The sequence below is a fragment of the Pseudophryne corroboree genome, chromosome 4, assembly GCF_028390025.1.
Source record: "Pseudophryne corroboree isolate aPseCor3 chromosome 4, aPseCor3.hap2, whole genome shotgun sequence".
NCBI classification, from domain to species: Eukaryota; Metazoa; Chordata; class Amphibia; order Anura; family Myobatrachidae; genus Pseudophryne; species Pseudophryne corroboree.
In genome coordinates, this window is record NC_086447.1 from 534,938,956 (window position 1) to 534,952,844 (window position 13,889).

At 46.6% G+C, this 13,889-nt stretch overlaps 1 protein-coding gene across 2 annotated transcripts in view; it reads right to left on the bottom strand.

The window, feature by feature from the left end:
• MED23 (mediator complex subunit 23) overlaps nucleotides 1-13,889 on the bottom strand; it is a 226,154-nt gene that overhangs the window by 78,120 nt on the left and 134,145 nt on the right. The gene's annotated exons all lie outside the window — the stretch shown is intronic.

The following is a 13,889-nucleotide window of genomic DNA, read 5'->3' on the forward strand; positions in this document are numbered from 1 at the left end:
AATTCAGCTTTCATTTAAGTTGTCACACACAAGAGGGAAAAAAGTGGAAACCGAAATAGAATTGCAGAGTCCCTTTCTGAAGGCAAAAACAGTATTTATTTATTTTTTGCAGAAAAATTAATACAAAGCATCAAAAAAAAAATCCCCTCCAAAAAATAAAATAAAGCCATAATTGTAATTAGTAATTAAATAATGGCAACTGACCAGCTAAAGTTGCTTTGTATCTACACCAGAACAGGTACTGTATAGAGGGCATTTACTTTCTTTTGCCATAAAAAAAGGGACGACGAATGGGAACAATCAACATCAACCTGACATGCTCTTTGACAGCAGCGAAACAATTTGAAAATGCAACACCATTTTGGTAAGACATGCCGTGACAAAGAGTGACATGTAGTCTCTATAGAGCGACCTGGAACGCAGTCTATCGCTCACGAGAGGTCCAATGTATAGAAATATGGTAACGTAATGCTGTAATACCCAACCTGTGGATCTGAAGCCAATCGTAGTTCTTTCATTAAATATCTGTCTCCAAGTGGAAATACAATAAAAGCCATGCAACTTAGCTTATGGTTTCAAAGATGCTAGAATATAGCTCCCAAAGTCAACTGCAGATAAAGAACACTAAAGGGCCACATTTTGAATGGCAGCACATGTCACTACTTTGAAAATGTGAGACAGAGCATAAATTTGAAAGTGGACATAAGAATATTGGGGAGATGTATTAAGCCTTCTAAAGAGTGGAGACGTAGTCAAATGAAGAAGTTGCCCATTACGTACAACCAGCTTCTACCTATAATTTTATAAAATGTGCCCGATAAATAATGGTTGCAACTTGCAATGGGCAACTTCTCAGCTCTTTATAGGGCTTAATACATGTACACTTAGTGTTAAAGGTTTATAGAATGGGATATTCAATTCAGCAGATATTAAAAAGACCGCATTTGGGGGGGGGGGGGGGGTTGGGGAGAGATGTACTAAGCTGTGGAGAGAGATAAGTGGACATAGATATAAGCAGTGATCTCCAACCCGTAGCTACCAGTAGCTCGCCGTAGTATATTTGGTAGCTCACAGAGCGCACGGGCTTGGGCAGTCACTGGCACTCCTCCTCCCTTCATTTTTAATATGGTGCCGGCTGTCAGCCAATCAGAGCTCGTGGACCGGCAGTGGTGGCACCTGATTGGTTGCCGGACAGCAAGTTTTGATTGTATCACTTACCGGCACCATATTTTAAATGCCCGCCGCCGCCGGAGACTGTCACTCTCACCGCAGCCACTCTCCGGACTTCACAGGAGAGGCGTGCGCTGCGCTCTCCACCCCTTCCGTCCCTCATACAGAAGGAGCAGCACCGGCAGCAGTAGAAGAAGCCAGTAAGGGTTAGCACTGTGTGGGGCACTGTATCGGACACTGCGGGGGGCATTATTTGTGTATCTGGCACTGCTGGGGGCATTATTTGTGTATCTGGCACTGCTGGGAGGCATTATTTGAATATCTGGCACTGCTGGGAGGCATTATTTGAATATCTAGCACTGCTGGGGGGCATTATGTGTATCTGGCACTGCTGAGGGGTATTATTTGTGTATCTGGCACTACGCAGTGGGCATTACTTGTAGTTGTGAGGTCACACCCACTTTTGTGAGGGCACACCCACTTTCGCAGGAACGCACGCGCATTGAGGGGAGGGGGTAGCTCCTTCAGAGGTTTTATTTTCCGAAAGTAGCTCACACCCCAATTAAGGTGCCATGTTACAGCCTGTATTTGAAAAATGACAGTAGGGAGACGATTAGCTGGTGCTTTATTTCTCTCCTTTTTATCACTCTCCAAAGCTTATTACATCTCCCCTAAATGTTTTTTTGTCAGCCATGCTTATGGCCCATTGTCTTCCTTTCTTCTCTCTCCCACATTATGCTCTTTTATTTTATTTCCTCTTATACCTTAAAAATTGTTAAGTAATTGATTTATTCGTACTGCATCTTTTTTCAATAAAAATGTATTAAAATAAAAAGACCACATTGGACCAAAAATATATATTTCTTCCATACACTAATGGGTAGTCTACCTTTACCTTTTTTTTTTTTTTAAATACATTTGTGTGTGTATATATAACTATATCCTATAGCGAACCATTGGTTAGCCACAATATCTAGTCGAATATTTTTCATGAATACAAGTTTGAAATCAGTTCTCATATCTTGTGTTGGGCTAGAATGGTATTAGGTAAATGACCTGCCCCAAACAATATGTCCCAAATCTCTGAACTCGTTGCGTTTGCGCCAACTAGTAAAATTAGCGTTCACGGCAGTCAGTTAAAATGACTTACAATGTCCAGATGACGCAGAAATATTACTATGGCAACCACAATTTTGTAATGACCATTGAATTTGGGGCCGGCTGCAATTTAGGTTCATAAAGGCATGCCAAGCAGCATTAACATGATAAAACAAATCCTTAAAAGCATGGTAGAGTCAAGCCTAAATGTGCACAGCAATATGTTGCTTTAAGATCAGTATAAAAACTAGTCAAAGAATAATCAAATAATAGATCCTTAACAGACAAACACTGGAGACTGCTTGTGACTCTTATGATGACAAATCTTGAGCAAAACCAGTACAGTTAAATTTTCCAAGACAAACAAATACTCGTAAAAAAATTCACACCACAACACTACAAAATCAATGTTAACTAGCATGCAAAATGCAGTGTACAGGGCTTGAAATTAACTAGTCCTATGCAACTACAAGCAAAGAAGTGTTTGCAATACAAACTTGAAAATGGTTTCTCTGAACACACACTTGTATACGTTATATAAATAGTACACATATAGAAGTTAAACAGAATAGTAAAGCAAGTGTGTTCATATCTTACACGTTATGTTGTATTCCATAATGGAATAAGTTTAAGGTTAGTGTCACACAAAAGAACATGACCTGTTTTTGAAGGACACACAAGCATAAAGACTAATAGGACCAACACGATAAAATTGTACACACACATTATTTTCAAAAGGCCAACAGCTGACTACCTTGCTCACAGTCTTTACTGATAGATGACTGATGTATAGGTGGCCACTACGGAAGCCCAGCAAAGAGTAATTATAGTCCATTGAAGGTCTGAAAACTCTGGTCAGAAGTTAACTACATCATGAGAGTTACTGCGTGTACATGTGGAATCACCTGAATGTGAAGCTGATGCAGAATAGTACGCAAGTGCATAATAATCTCTCCTGAATTGCACGCACAGAACAAAAAAATGTGCATTTCCGCTGCCATGCAAGTGCCATACTGCCACTATCTGACATTTTCATATCCTTCACTAGAAGCAGAAGAGCCATCTGTAAATAGACGTATTAATGCATTCGGGCACCTCTGCATTGCCCAGTTTTGTAGACATGCCTGCACTGAACTCAGCCCCTTTGTATTGTCAGCATCGAATCGGGATCGCAAGGTGACTTTCACCTTGCGATCTGCACTAACTTTTCTTACAATTTTGACTATATAGTCAAAATCGTAAGAAAAAATCTCACCGTGTGCACACACCATAAAGACACAACTCTCAGGAAACAATTTAAGAATAACTTTGTAACCTCTAAATTTAACACATTCATTTAAAATCAACAGAAAAACATTTAACAATATAAGACTATAACGAACAAATCCAACAAACTACTGAAAGTGTAGATTACATTTGCTTTAATGCAAGACACCAATCTGTAGGAACAGGTTTACCCATCATAGTATGTGACACCACGTGAATTATGTATGCCTCTGAATTATACAGAGTAACTTGTACACGTTTAATAATTTGCATCAGACAAAGTTAGATTGTCTGGCTCCATCTAAACCTCTGATACAGGGGCAGGGTGGGAGGTAACATCCCTACTTCTATTCTCTACATGTGATATGCCAGTGTAATGTAACCAAACCTTGTGAGACTTATTACCAGATAAAGCTTTTCAGCTATCCATTGCGGTAAATCTGCTATGCAATCCACTATATTTAAAATCAAACTTTTTTTTTCCCATCCAAATATTATTGGACAATTTCAAGAAGAGGCACAAAAAATAAGATTTTACTTACCGGTAAATCTATTTCTCGTAGTCCGTAGTGGATGCTGGGGACTCCGTAAGGACCATGGGGAATAGACGGGCTCCGCAGGAGACAGGGCACTTTAAGAAAGTTTTGGATTCTGGTGTGTTCTGGCTCCTCCCTCTATGCCCCTCCTCCAGACCTCAGTTAGAGAAACTGTGCCCGGAAGAGCTGACAGTACAAGGAAAGGATTTTGGAATCCAGGGCAAGACTCATACCAGCCACACCAATCACACCGTATAACTTGTGATAAACATACCCAGTCAACAGTATGAACAACAACAGAGCATCAGACAAACCTGATGCAACCATAACATCACCCTTATTTAAGCAATAACTATATACAAGTATTGCAGAAGAAGTCCGCACTTGGGACGGGCGCCCAGCATCCACTACGGACTACGAGAAATAGATTTACCGGTAAGTAAAATCTTATTTTCTCTAACGTCCTAGTGGATGCTGGGGACTCCGTAAGGACCATGGGGATTATACCAAAGCTCCCAAACGGGCGGGAGAGTGCGGATGACTCTGCAGCACCGAATGAGCAAATACAAGGTCCTCCTCAGCCAGGGCATCAAACTTGTAGAACTTTGCAAAAGTGTTTGAACCTGATCAAGTAGCCGCTCGGCAAAGCTGTAATGCCGAGACCCCTCGGGCAGCCGCCCAAGAAGAGCCCACCTTCCTTGTGGAGTGGGCTTTTACTGATTTTGGAAGCGGCAATCCAGCCGCAGAATGAGCCTGCTGAATCGTGTTACAGATCCAGCGAGCAATAGTTTACTTTCAAGCAGGAGCACCCAGCTTGTTGGATGCATACAGGATAAACAGCGACTCAGTTTTCCTGACTCTAGCCGTTCTGGCTACATAAATCTTCAAAGCCCTGACCACATCTAGTAACTCGGAATCCTCCAAGTCACGAGTAGCCACAGGCACCACAATAGGTTGGTTCATATGAAAAGATGACACCACTTTTGGCAGAAATTGTGGACGGGTCCGCAATTCTGCCCTGTCCATATGGAAAACCAGATAGGGGCTTTTATGTGACAAGGCCGCTAATTCTGACACACGCCTAGCCGAAGCCAAGGCTAATAGCATGACCACCTTCCACGTGAGATATTTTAACTCCACAGTTTTGAGTGGCTCAAACCAGTGTGACTTCAGGAAACTCAACACCACGTTAAGATCCCAAGGTGCCACTGGAGGCACAAAAGGGGGCTGAATATGCAGCACTCCCTTTACAAACGTCTGAATTTCAGGAAGAGAAGCCAGTTCTTTTTGAAAGAAAATGGATAGGGCTGAAATCTGGACCTTAATGGAACCCAATTTCAAGCCCAAAGTCACTCCCGACTGAAGGAAGTGAAGGAAACCGCCCAGCTGGAATTCCTCCGTAGGGGCATTCCTGGCCTCACACCAAGCAACATATTTTCGCCATATACGGTGATAATGTCTAGCCGTCACGTCCTTCCTAGCCTTTATCAGCGTAGGAATAACCTCATCCGGAATGCCTTTTTCTGCTAGGATCCGGCGTTCAACCGCCATGCCGTCAAACGCAGCCGCGGTAAGTCTTGGAACAGACAGGGTCCCTGTTGCAACAAGTCCTGTCTTAGAGGCAGAGGCCACGGGTCCTCTGTGAGCATTTCTTGCAGATCTGGATACCAAGTTCTTCTTGGCCAATCCGGAACAATGAGTATTGTTCTCACTCCTCTTTTTCTTATGATTCTCAGCACCTTGGGTATGAGAGGAAGAGGAGGGAATACATAGACCGACTGGAACACCCACGGTGTCACTAGTGCGTCTACAGCTATCGCCTGAGGGTCTCTTGACCTGGCGCAATACCTCTGCAGCTTTTTGTTGAGGCGGGATGCCATCATGTCCACCTGTGGCAGTTCCCACCGACTTGCAATCTGCGGGAAGACTTATTGATGAAGTCCCCACTCTCCCGGGTGGAGGTCGTGCCTGCTGAGGAAGTCTGCTTCCCAGTTGTCCACTCCCGGAATGAACACTGCTGACAGTGCTCTTACGGGATTCTCCGCCCAGCGAAGAATTCTGGTGGCTTCCGCCATCGCCACCCTGCTCCTTGTGCCGCCTTGGCGGTTTACATGAGCCACTGCGGTGATGTTGTCTGAATCAGAACTGGTCGGTCGCGAAGCAGGGTCTCCGCTTGACGTAGGGCGTTGTATATGGCCCTTAGGTCCAGGATATTGATGTGAAGGCAAGTCTCCTGACTTGACCACAGACCTTGGAAGTTTTTTCCCTGTGTGACTGCCCCCCACCCTCGGAGGCTTGCATCTGTGGTCACCAGGACCCAGTCCTGAATGCCGAATCTGCGGCCCTCGAGAAGGTGAGCACTCTGCAGCCACCACAGGAGAGACACCCTGGCTCTGGGGGATAGGGTGATCAGCCGATGCATCTGTAGATGTGATCCGGACCACTTGTCCAACAGATCCCATTGAAAGGTCCTCGCATGGAACCTGCCGAATGGAATGGCCTCGTATGATGCCACCATCTTTCCCAGGACTCGCGTGCAGTGATGCACCGACACCTGTTTTGGTTTTAATAGGTCTCTGACCAGTGTCGTGAGCTCCTGAGCCTTCTCCATCGGGAGACAAACCCTCTTCTGGTCTGTGTCCAGAATCATGCCCAGGAAGGGCAGACGAGTCGAAGGAATCAGCTGCGACTTTGGAATATTTAGAATCCAGCCGTGCTGTTGTAACACCTCCCGAGAGCGTGCTACGCTGATCAGCAACTGCTCTCTGGACCTCGCCTTTATGAGGAGATCGTCCAAGTACGGGATAATTGTGACCCCTTGCTTCCGCAGGAGCACCATCATCTCTGCCATTACCTTGGTAAATATTCTCGGTGCCGTGGAGAGACCAAACGGCAACGTCTGGAATTGGTAATGACAATCCTGTACCACAAATCTGAGGTACGCCTGATAAGGTGGATAAATGGGGACATGAAGGTAAGCATCCTTTATGTCCAGAGACACCATAAAATTCCCCCCTTCCAGGCTTGCGATGACCGCTCTGAGTGATTCCATCTTGAACTTGAACCTTTTCAGGTATATGTTCAGGGATTTTAAATTCAATATGGGTCTGACCGAACCGTCCGGTTTCGGTACCACAAACATGGTTGAATAGTAACCCCTTCCCTGTTGAAGGAGGGGAACCTTGATCACCACCTGCTGAAGATACAATTTGTGAATTGCAGCTAACACTATTTTCCTCTCTAAGGGGGAAGCTGGCAGGGCCGATTTGAGGTAACGGTGAGGGGGCATCTCTTCGAATTCCAGCTTGTATCCCTAAGACACAATCTCTATAGCCCAGGGATCCACCTGGGAGTGAACCCACTTGTGGCTGAAATTTCGGAGACGCGCCCCCACCGGGCCTAGCTCCGCCTGTGGAGCCCCAGCGTCATGCGGTGGATATAGTGGAAGCCGGGGAGGACTTCTGCTCCTGGGAAATAGCTGTATTGTGCAGCTTCTTTCCTCTACCCTTGCCTCTGGCAAGAAAGGACGCACCTCGGACTTTCTTGCCTTTTTGTGATCGAAAGGACTGCATTTGATAATACGGTGCTTTCTTAGGTTGTGAGGGAATATATGGCAAAAAATTTGACTTTCCAGCCGTAGCTGTGGAGACCAGGTCCGAGAGACCGTCCCCAAACAATTCCTCACCCTTGTAAGGTAAAACCTCCATGTGCCTTTTTGAGTCGGCATCGCCTGTCCATTGCAGAGTCCACAGGACCCTTCTGGCAGAAATCGACATTGCATTTATTCTAGAGCCCAGTAGGCTAATGTCTCTTTGAGCATCTCTCATATATAGGACAGCGTCTTTTATATGCCCCTACTATAGTTTCCTTGTCCAAGGTATCAAGTTCCTCAGATAAGGTATCTGTCCATGCTGCTACAGCACTACACATCCAGGCCGACGCAAACGCCGGCCTTAGTAGGGTACCTGAATGTGTATAAATGGACTTCAGGATACCCTCCTGCTTTCTATCAGCAGCATCTTTTAGGGTGGCCGTATCCTGTGACGGCAGGGCTACCCTCTTGGATAAGCGTGTTAAAGCTTTGTCTACCCTAGGGGAGGATTCCCAGCGTAACCTGTCCGTTGGCGGGAAAGGATACGCCATAAGCAACCGTTTGGAAATCTGCAGTTTTCTATCTGGAGATTCCCAAGCCTTTTCACATAACTCATTTAACTCATGTGAAGGGGGAAAGGTCACCTCTTGCCTTTTTCCCCCATACATATAAACCCTCTTGTCAGGGACTGGGGTTTCCTCTGTGATGTGCAATACATCCTTCATTGCTATAATCATGTAACGGATGGCTTTAGCCATTTTAGGCTGTAACTTTGCATCATCGCCATCGACACTGGAGTCAGAATCCGTGTCGACATCTGTGTCAACAATTTGGGATAGTGGGCGCTTCTGAGACCCTGACAGCCTCTGCGACATAGGATCAGGCATGGGCTGAGACCCCTGCTGTCCTAAGGCTTCAGCTTTATCCAACCTTTTATGCAAGGAAGTAACATTATCATTTAAAACCTTCCACATATCCATCAAATCGGGTGTCGGCGGCGACCCCACATTCATTTGCTCCCGCTCTGCTTCCACATAGCCTTCCTCGTCAAACATGCCGACACAAGCGTACCGACACACCACACACACAGGGGATGCTCTTTTTGAAGACAGTTCCCCCACAAGGCCTTTTGGAGAGACAGAGAGAGAGTATGCCAGCACACACCCCAGCGCTATATGTCCCAGGAGTCACACAATAACTTAGTGTTAACCCAGTAGCTGCTGTATATATTGCTTTTGCGCCAAATTTATGTGCCCCCCCCCCTCTCTTTTTACCCTCTTCTACCGTGATTCTGCAGGGGAGAGCCTGGGGAGCTTCCTCTCAGCGGAGCTGTGGAGAGAAAATGGCGCTGGTGAGTGCTGAGGAAGAAGCCCCGCCCCCTCAGCGGCGGGCTTCTGTCCCACGTTTGTGTGTAAAATAATGGCGGGGGCTCATGCATATATACAGTGCCCAACTGTATATATGCTACTTTTTGCCAAGAGGTTCCTTATTGCTGCCTAGGGCGCCCCCCCCCTGCGCACTGCACCCTACAGTGACCGGAGTATGTGGGTTTAGTGTGGGAGCAATGGCGCACAGCTGCAGTGCTGTGCGCTACCTCATATGAAGACTGGAGTCTTCTGCCGCCGATTTCGAAGTCTTCTTGCTTCTGACACCGGCTTCGGTCTTCTGACTCTGCGAGGGGGACGGCGGCGCGGCTCCGGGATCGGACGACCAAGGGTGCGATCCTGCGTAGCAGAGAGCCTGTTGCCAGCAGATTTCTCTGAAAATAAAAAACCTAACAAAATACTTTCTTTTTAGCAAGCTCAGGAGAGCTCACTAAGTAGCACCCAGCTCGTCCGGGCACAGATTCAAACTGAGGTCTGGAGGAGGGACATAGAGGGAGGAGCCAGAACACACCAGAATCCAAATTCTTTCTTAAAGTGCCCTGTCTCCTGCGGAGCCCGTCTATTCCCTCTGGTCCTTACGGAGTCCCCAGCATCCACTAGGACGTTAGAGAAAGCAAACATGACTTATCAGTCTGATAAATACACCACACACATACTTTGTGGTTCTTCTTTCGCCAGTAATCAACCTCGCCAATATAGTAATAAACAGGATTCTATGGGCCATAATACACACTAATTACCACACAAGGAAAAGCGCTTGTTACCTTGCCCTTTTCTGTCCGGAGCTATTCAATTCAGAGCTCTTTTCCGTGCACAGTAAATCCGCTGCTAACATACGTTAACCCATAGATTCTGGTATAACTGCCCTATTTGAAGTGCATTCCTGTTTGAGCCAACTTAAATCCGCGTTCAGCCTGCAGACGGTAATTAACGAAGCTACCTGAATCAGGCCCTATTATGGTGGCCAATCCCGGGATCGGCGGGATCCCGGGATTTAGGCCCAAAAATGGCCGGGATTCAATCCCGGGATTGGAAACTCCAATCCCGGGGATTGAGGGACCAGCGTTGAGCATCCACAGGACGCTAAAACGCTGCCGGGCTTCCTCCTTCCGGGTCCCCAGCGCAGCGTAAGAGGTCACGCCAGCAGCGTTCACAGGATGTTCCTTTCCCGCCCGCCCCTGGTATATGGTGAGTTATATGTGCGGGGCGGGGGGGCGGCCACCTAGGTAAAAAGCCAATCCCGGGTATCCCGGGACTGGCCATTTTTCAACCCCGATACCCGGGATTGAAAAAAATGGCCCGGGATTGGCTTCCCTAGGCCCTATGTATAGAGTTTAAAGAAAAAAAACCTGCACTTGAAATGAAAATGCATTTTCTTTCACAATTTAACTCTCTCGATAGAAACGTTACGTATAGCAAGAATATGGTAGCCCACCCAACAAGGTCTACCATTTAATTTGACACAAAATGGGGAGATTAGAGCTATATACTCCCCCATCTGTGGAAAATAAAAAAAATTGTGTACATCATTTGAAGGAAGAAACTTCCCTCTTTCAATTTTATACGTGCACTTCCCCCATCTATGAAAAAAGTTTTTTTTTCCGTAGCTCTAGCCAATATTGTTTGGTGATCACAGGTTATCAAAAGGCAATAGCTGCCAAGACGGCAACTCAGTTTGAAAGAGGCGATTCCCCTCTTTCATACATGAACGACCCCACATTTACAGGTGTAATTACATGACCAGGGCCCTCCCACCCTTAAATGCAAAAGTGGAATTTATGGTCTTACCTTGATAAATACTTTTCTTGTAGTCCATTGGAGGCACGGAAGATTCTCTAATAATTTATCTTTATTGATGGTGAGGGAACAAGCAGGCACCAAAGGGCTACAAGTTTTACCCCGGCATGCCTTAGTCTCCCTTTCCCCTATGCCCCACCCCTCCGGCCCGGACCCACCAGTTTTGTTAGCAAGCCCAAAGCAGGAGCAGAGAACGAAGAGGAAGGAAGACCAACAGACAGACCGAAACAAAATTCACAGGAATAATGGCCACATACTCGCTAGTTTAGGAAAAAGATCCTGCAAATCACGTGAGTCAGGGAGGGCGTCCTGTACCCCCTATGGACTACAAGAAAAGGATTATCAAGGTAAGACCATAAATCCTACTTTCTTGTGCTTCCCACAAGGAGGCACAGTACAGTCTTTATACTAGGATGTCCTAAAGCTGTCCCTGCAAAGGCGGAGATGCTCCTGGTATGCACTGAGGACACTATGCCCAAACTCTGCATCAGCAGACACAAAAGTATCAATGGCGTAGAACCTGATGAAAGTCTGAGCAGAAGACCATGGAGCCACCCTGCAAAGCTGTTCCGCAGAGGCCAAACGGCTAGCTGCCCAAGAAGCTCCCGTCAAACAAGTGGAGTGAGCTGTAACCCCCAAAGTTATAGGAAGTTTTGCTGTGAAATTCACCTGACGAATAGTCAACTGGAGCCATCAGGCCAGATCTGCTTTGAAGCCGGCCAGCCCCGTTTGTGAGATTAATAGGGGTAAATTTACTAAGGTGGGAGGTTTTTTTTAGAACTGGTGATGATGCCCATAGCAACCAATCAGATTCTTTCTATTATCTTTTAGAAGCAGGTAAATAAATGTTAAGTAAAATCTGATTGGCTGCTGTGTTCACATAAATGTGAAGAGCTCGGACAACATCCAGAGTGGGTTCTTCAGCGGATCCCTCCACAAATGCTGGGACCACTATCTCTTGGTTCACGTGAAACCTGGAAACCACCTGGTGTAGGTAGGCCAAACGAGAGCGAAGCACCGCCCTGTCTGAATGAAAGACTAAAAAGGCAAACGTCAAGATAAGGCACTGAGGTCCAACACCCGTCGGGCAGAGGAGATGGCCAATTGAACAATATGTCTTCCACGGTAGCCATCGTAGATAGATTTCTTCTAAAGGTTCAAAAGGAGGTTATTGAAGAAGCCCTAAGTACCAAGGAAATTTCCCAGGGGCACAAATGGAGGGTGAACATGCAGCACCCCCTGCAAGACGTTCTGCATGTTTGGCAAGATAGACAGCTGATGCTGGAAGAGTACAGATACGAGAAAAACTTGAACCTTTAAGGAGGAAAGTCGGAGACCCATATCCAGACCTGCCTGCAGAAAGGAAAGTAAGCAGGACAAACGAAAGGCTTGGAGAATGAACGCCCTAGTAGAACCCCAGGCAAAGTAAGTCTTCCAAATCCGGTGGAAAATTCTGTCCGAGGAAGGCTTTCTGGCACGGAGCATGATTAAAATGACTGTTACAGAAACCTTTCTTCCTCAGGGTGAATTTGTGTCAATAGCCACCCCATCAAAGCTAGACCGTCCAGCTCTGGATGAAGGCATAGGCCCTGAGAGGGAAGAACAGGTCTTTGAGGTAGACGCAGCAGTGTGTCGATGGAGAGACTTTAAAGATCTGGGTACCATCCTTGACGAGGCCAGTCTGGGGCTACCAGAATCATCCTTCCTTCTTGAACTTGCAGATGATCCATAGCAGCAATTGGATTGGAGGAAAGACGTATACTAGATGAAACAACCATAGCCGTCAAAAAATCCACTAGAAAGGCATTAGGGTCTCTTGTACAAGAACCGTACCTCATAACCTGGTGGTTGAGACAAGATGCCATCATGACGATGTCGGGGAAACCCCACCATCTGAAACACTTTTGGGTGTAAGGCCCACCCGCCGGAGTGAATGTCTTGACAACTTAGAAAGGCTGTCTCCCAGTTTAGTATTCTGGGGATGAAGACTGCCGAGAGGGCTGGCAGATGATGCTTCGCCCAATGGAAGATTCTCGTTAGCTTCATCATCACACCACGACATCGCCTCACTGATGATTTATGAAGGCGACCGCTGTCACGTTGTCCGGCAGCAGAACCTTGTCCTTTTGAAGGAAGACAGGTTGAAGGAGAGAATCCAAGAGAGCCCCTAAGTGTAGCATTTCCTGCGAAGGTGTCAGAGATGATTTTCGCCGAGATTCACAGTGACTTGAATGTTATCTTGTAATACATCCGGAGTTTGGACCAAGAAGAGATCATTCAAATAGGGCAATATGCAGATCCCTCTGTGGCGTAGGTGCGCTGTCATGACTGCCATAATCTTGGTAAACACCAAATTAGCGGGTACGACGATAGGAATTTAGTAGACTCATTCTTTTGACGCTTGGAAAGTGGAGCCTTGTCCTGAGGCGATGGATCAGTCTCTTCAATCTGAAGTACTGCTCTCACTGCCATGACCAGCGTTTCTACATCAGTAAGGTACATGGAGTCCCCCGGAACCGTTGTGGACTCTACACCTGAAACGGCTGACCCCTGGTCTTAGAGAGAGTCCCGTTCAGAGTCCTCCTTCGATAATGCAGTAGAACTTTCCTGTGTCACTGGCCTGCGCCTAGACCCTCGACATCCGTCCAGGGACTGTGCCAAGGCTGAAATATCTGCTAAGTATCTGCTAAGCGATGCACTGACTGGGCAAAGAACTGCATCCAGGGTGGCTCAGCATACGACTGGGCAAGCTGCGCCGGCCTTCAATGATTACAGGCGAGCTAGGAGCCATAGCAGCAGGTACAGCAGGTGGAGGAGCAGACAGGCGGTCTACTAACTGTAACATTACCTGTGTCAACGCAGAAGCCCAAGCTGGTTCCTCAGGGACCTGCACGCTGTAGGAGTCTCTCGCCTTGGAGCAGTAAAGCAACAGTTGCACAGGCCATCGTTGTCAATATCCTGGGTGGAGAGAAAGTTACAACAAAATATGCAAGTGCACGGCACTGGCGCAGTGACCTCCTTATCAGCTCTGACTTTAGGAGGCAT